This window comes from Lactuca virosa, chromosome 1, assembly GCF_052849685.1.
Source record: "Lactuca virosa cultivar CGN04683 chromosome 1, Lactuca_virosa_CGN04683_v6, whole genome shotgun sequence".
NCBI classification, from domain to species: domain Eukaryota; kingdom Viridiplantae; phylum Streptophyta; class Magnoliopsida; order Asterales; family Asteraceae; genus Lactuca; species Lactuca virosa.
The window spans coordinates 124,451,714-124,458,395 of NC_136426.1; positions in this window are offsets into that span (position 1 = coordinate 124,451,714).

A 6,682-nucleotide genomic window follows, 5' to 3' on the forward strand; every position below is an offset into this window, starting at 1 on the left:
GGCACTTGCAGGAGTGGAGGCTATACTTTTACCCTTCATCCCTGCTTTAGCTGTCTGCAACAAGTTGTACAGTTGGGCCAGTGTCTGCTCAGTGTTGTTCAAATGGTAAGTTAGAATAAACTGACCATAACAATCAGGTAATGAGTTCAAGACCATGTCAATGGCCAATTCCTCATCAAAGTGAATGTTGAGCTTGACCAAACGCTCTATGTAGCGTTGCATTCTTTGCACATGAGACACAACCGACTCCCCTTCTTTCATCTTGCAAGCCATGAGTGACTTGACTACTTCAAACTTTTCTTGACGAGCTCGCTTATGGTACTTTTCCATAAGGTCCTTGTTCATGTCAAAGGGCCAGTAGTCCTCATAGTACCTCTGCGGTTCTGGGGACATGGTTGCGACCATGATGCATGCCACTTTGGTATCATCATCATAATGTTTCTTGTAAGCAGCATATTCTTCAGGAGTAGCTTTAGACTCATCAAGCTCTTTGAGCTCCTTTTCAAGGAGATATTCTTTGTCCTCAAATCGAAGGGCCATCTTGATGTTACGCATCCAATCGTTATAGTTAGAGCCATCCATAACGACTTTGGAGCAAATGTTGAGCAAAGAGAAGTTGTGGTTGGAGGATGATGAAGCAGAAGTGTTTCCAGGAGTAGACATCTGAAAGGAAAGAAAGTTTTAGTTAGATTTCAAGATACCTCAATATAATAACCCAAAGATATAATATTAAGGTTAGGATCAAACTATGAAGATTCACAACTTAGAAAAGGGATGCCGAGATCCAAGTGTAAATTTCATAAAGGTAGGTGAATGACGATTCACCAATTCCACCATTAGACGAAATAAACGAAGTGAAATTTCTAATTCTTTTGAGATACATTGAAACTATTCAATGGCATGTTTTAATCTCATATTATGCTCTTCTATTTGTGACTGGGATGCCGAGGATCACAAACAAGATGTGAATAACCATGCAAATGTGCTTGGTAACCTCATTGTCTTTATCATTAACTATTGATGTGCTGGTAAACCACACACGCTCCATCAAAATGACAATTATGAGATACCCATTACTACTCTTTATTAGTGCCTTTTAGTGTGCTGGTTAACAACACACGCTCCACTAACGACCAATAAAGCATAATGTGCAATTTCATGGATTAGCATACTTTTCACATTTTTCCTAAAGTAACTAGAGTTGGGATTTTGTAAAATAATGTTCTAGTACTTTCTTTAATAACATTATACTTTTAATGAGATGTAGTTGTCCTATCAAACCTGTTCTGCTAACGACCCTCCACTAATCAAGGAAGCGGTGGGTGAGAGTGGACACCCATTCAACTACCATTTTATAGGCAGTTTCCTTATACCCCCTTATAGACTAGCTTCGTGAATGAGGCATACTAGCGATTTGACTGACCATATTCTTATACATATATAATATTAAACTTTTAATTATAATACATATATAAGGTGTGTTTTAATCTTTTTAAAACTTTAAGGTTTATATAAATTTCGAAAAATTAAACTATTAATTTAAATTTAAAATAAACCAAATAACTAGATTTAATAATTATCTATTAATTAACTTTTAATTAATTTATTAAATCTTGTAAGGATTATCTAATCAAATTAAACAATTAATTTAATCATAATCCTTATCCCTCTAGATTTCGAAAATTAGGGTAAAGGATAATTTCCTTATTTTTCTCAATTATCCAATTAGGCAATAATTATCCAATCAAGTAATAATTATCCAAAATAAGATAAAACCTTAAAATAACAAGCAAATTTCTAAATTCAAGGGAGGAGGCTAGGGTTTTCCAAAACCCTAACCCTAATTTCGATTAGGGTTCATGGAGGCTAGGGTTTTTCGAAAAACTCTTTGAACCAAAAACCCTAAAAAACGAAAATTTTGGCCTTTAGGGTTTAATGGCTATAAACCCTAATTTGCAATTCAACTATTATAGCAACTCAATTTAAAACAAACAATGGCTCTGATACCACTTATGGGTTTTAGGTAAAACAAATAAACTAGAAAACAATCCTAAGTTTACATGCAGCCTACTTTGGATCTATGTTTTAACTATTGAACATATAACTTTGAATTGCAAACAAGAACCCTAGAGGAGAGAGGCTATTTTTGAAAATAACTAACTAGGGTTTAAGAGTTACATACCTTTCAATTGTTATAGTAAACAATTGATAATCCTCTTGAACTTGATCTTCTTGGAAGCCTAGCACCACAAATGTAATGCCTCTAATGGAATCACACCCAACAACTAGCAAGAAGGAAACTTGAAGGGGAGAGAGAGAGAGAGAGAGAGAGAGAGAGAGAGAGAGTATGCAAAATGGGCCCTAGGGTTTCACCCAAGGTAGGAGTGGCCGAATTTAGGAGCTGGGAGGCTCCTTATATAGTTGAGGGATCTAGGGTTTAGGGAAAACCCTAATACTCCTTTGCTTGGGGCCTAAGCTAATCCAAAGGCCTTATCCAAAGCCCCTTGGACGAAATCCTTAGGGTTTCCCCTATAGATTTCGTCCACCTCCTTCCAAGGAGGTTCTGGAGCCTTCCACTCAACTATCTGATAATTGCAAACTAGTCCCTGCACTTTATAATTAATACTTTTAACCTCAAAATTAATTCTGATTAATTTCTGGCTAACTATTAATTAAACATAATGATTTCTAATTAATATATTAATCTTTCAACATATTAATAAATCATTTATATTAATTTATTAATCTTATAAATTAATCTCTCCTTTCATAATTTCCTTGTCCAGTTGCTAGGTTTGAGGGCAACCCAAAAGGACTGTGCTGCTATCAATTCAAGTACATACCAATTATAGTTATGGGCTTAGACACCTAATCCAACAGCTCTACTAGCTTCAACTTGGTTCACTGCCATTCCTAACTACAACATCTCTTCTCATACAATACTATGGGTGTATTGCTTCTTCAACTAAGCATTCTACCTTACTTAGACAAGTAAGTTACTTAGCCTTTTCACAACCAAATGACCTATTTCACCATCCTAATTTTGTATGTTAAAGTCGGCTTAACACACAATGGAACCTCCATAAGGATGTGATAGAAGTCAATCGTCACTCAGTATTATTAAATACTAAGTCTGAGCATCCTGTATAGGGTTACTACTCGAACTGCATACTACATCATAATTGTTTGACAAAATCTTGGCCTATTGAGTCTGAAAACTTCATTAGCCTTTCCGTTGATCTTCATTTAATTCTTCTAAATCTTTCACAACATCAGTTTCGATACTGCCGAAGTATTGATCACCATCTTCGGTTCTTCCTACTCTATAAGAAATTATTGCTTCAATCTGGACAGCGGTGGAACAACTTCATTGGTTATGCCAAAACATTCATCTCGTTCGAATGTACTTCGAATACACAACATTCTTCCAAAGGTGTTATTATTTTATCAAACATAGTTTGAATGTACAATACCACTCTACAGGTATTAATACACTATTTACGATATTACTTGATAGATTTTAATTTTACGATATTCTTTGACTGTTTATCGATGTCAACTATCGTAATTCGCCTTATCATTTCGAAAGTTTCACGTCAATTCTAATAAGAAAACTCTTAAAAATCTGAAATACATAAGATTTCCTCTTCTAAACCATGGTCGGTAACAGACCTTAAACTTTCTCAAATAATAGCAATATAGGTAAGTAACCTAAGGCATGCTATATTCATTTATCATTTAGCACATATTAGAATATAAGGCATATCTCCTCTTAATATTCTAGTGCTTGTGTCCAATTAGGTATTAAACCTAAAATATATTAGATACACATCGTATCATCATTACTTAGCAATTTAAGTTTAAGTCTAGAAATCCTTACCATTCCTAGTTCGCTTAAACTAATGCTCTAAAAATTTTGAAGTAGCTTAGTACTTTTAAAATATTAAGATTTATCATTATCTAATACTCCCCTTAATTCATTCCTATGGTTTGTATCCATATACTCCTAATGAATCCGTTTATATATTGAACTTCCAACAGTTTAAGTCTAAATACCAATCTGTGGTATTTAGTTCACTTAAACCATTGCTCTGATACCATGACTGGAAGACCCACACTTTCATATTTCTGAAAGACCCAAACTTCTAATACTTGACAATTGTTACTCCAAAACATGCTACATGCATATTCATAAAAACAATATTTTACATTGATAAAGTGATTACAAACTACTGGATACATATCGACTATTATAAAGTGTTATATATTACACAACTACCCAGGATACTATACTTTTATACATACATGATCCCTAAATACAAAAGTAATATCATAACTATTCTAAACCTTCAAACAATATACAAGTATACTGATTACTTATCTCCTGCAATTTGATAAACATTGTGAGGGGTAAGCAGTGACGCTTAGTGAGTTCAATAATAGATACAATATAACGTTATGCCATATATATACTTCAATATGAAAAAATCAAAGAGGAAAAAGGAACAACAAAGGCATATGTGAATCATGTGACAAACTTTCCAAATCAATCAATGATTTGATTCAAAGATATACAATCAATGAGACATAACAATTTCCATACTTGATATACATCAATAAAGCTTCAGCCCAAATGGCACAAAAGACGTACAATTTCTGATTAACATTTTGGTAGATTTTAGTCTTATAGCCCTGCCTAACCATCTGCCAATGCCATAGAATAGAAGTCATTCTCTTACGGAGACATGCTCCACATGGCCAGAGGCTACATACCAGTACCAATGTGAATCTAGGTCCTTTCACTGATCACATGGTCAAAGGTATTACTTTGCTATTAAAATAGCAAATAAAAATAACACGGGAAAATAAACCGGAATAATAACACTGAAAAGCACATATAACACATAACATACAATTTTTCCTATATATTGAACTCACCGTGAAATAATCGGGGGTTAAAATAGTAATTTGTGCAGCACTTCGTTATAATAATCAAGTTTCTTCGTTGAAAACCGGGAGCTTTATTGAAAATCGGGCCCTACGAGGGTTGAGCTTCAAACCGAAAATATAACTTTCTCGGGCATCTCGGGCACTTCGGAACGTATTTCGGGTGTTAAAAATGATACTGGGGCTTCGGGGGAAGTCGAAGTAGCTAAAATATTGATTTTGGGGTAAAAAGTGGCAATTTCCTAAAAATTACTTGGGAGATCTCGCAACCTCCCTTTTATAGGCGAAGCTCGGATCCGGAGGAGGGCAGGTGGCAGCAGCAGCGAAGGCCAGGTGGAGGGTGCGAGGTTCGAACACCGGCACAACACGCGTCGGCTTCGGACTGGTCCAGCGCCTCGGATGCGAGGAGTCATCGGGCACGCGTCGGAGTCTCGGCTGCACAGCGCATCGGAGACTAAGCTGCTTCGGACACGAGGCGGACACAGGGCGAGATCCAGACGAGGGTGACGTGGCCGAACACCAGCCATGCGAAATTCCTCGGATTTCGGACTTTTCTTGATTTTTGTGCCCCTATCTTCTAAAATCCATAACTTTCGCATACGGGCTCCGTTTTTTACGTTCTTTATATACACGCATAGGTAAAATTATGCTCTACAACTTTTGTTTAGACTCCGTTGGCTAATTTTGATTTTATTTTTAATATTATTATTTTTAACAAACCGGGACAGGAAAATCCGTTAAAAATTCATAACTTCTTCATCCGATGTCCGTTTTCGTCAGTCTTTTTACCGTTGTACTACTATTGACAAGACCTTCGATTCTCGTTTAGGTTGTGTCGGCTAAAAATCACTCGATCTTTATTTCGAGTTTTTAGTTGTCTACCGCTATTTCGAAACTTAGAAAAATCATAACCTCCTCATACGAAGTCAGATTTGGACGTTCTTTTTATGAAAATTCTCGGTTTAACGAGTACTACGACTTTCATTTAGATCACTAACTCTAAAAAGTATTTTATTGAAAACTCACTTTTTACGTCATTCGGCGCCGTGCCTGTTTTGTCGCGGATCTTCGATTGGTCATAACTTCTTCGTTATAACTCGGATTTCGATGAGGTTTTCGCCTACATGTTTCTAATGAGATTATCTACAACTTTCAATAATAAAATTTTACTTATTTAAATTTTTATATTTTTGTTAAATTTCATTATTTGCCTTTTGATTGGAATCTCATAAGACTTCTAATATTTTCTGAGTGATTCTAAACATAGTTTTACTTCATTTCTAGTAAAAACCATCTGGTAGAACTCAGTACTCAAATTTCATATAATATTTCATAATATTATTCACTTTTAAAATTACATAACACGATAACTGAACGTGTATGTTACAGTGAGAGTGGACACCCATTAAACTGCCATTTTATAGGTAGTAACCTTATACCCCCTTATAGACCGGCTTCGTGAATGAGGGCTACTAACGGTAAGACTGACTTGCTCTTATATATATATATATATATATATATATATATATATATATATATATATATATATATATATATATATATATATATATATTAGTAACTTATAATACTATAAAGTATAAGGGTTGAATTTTAACTTTTGAACTATTCAAAAACTTTTCAATTCCATAACTTATATGTTTAAAGTAGTTTTAATGAAAAAACTCTTCAAGTTCCATAACTTGAGGACAAGTTATGGAAGACTTTAAAACATTTA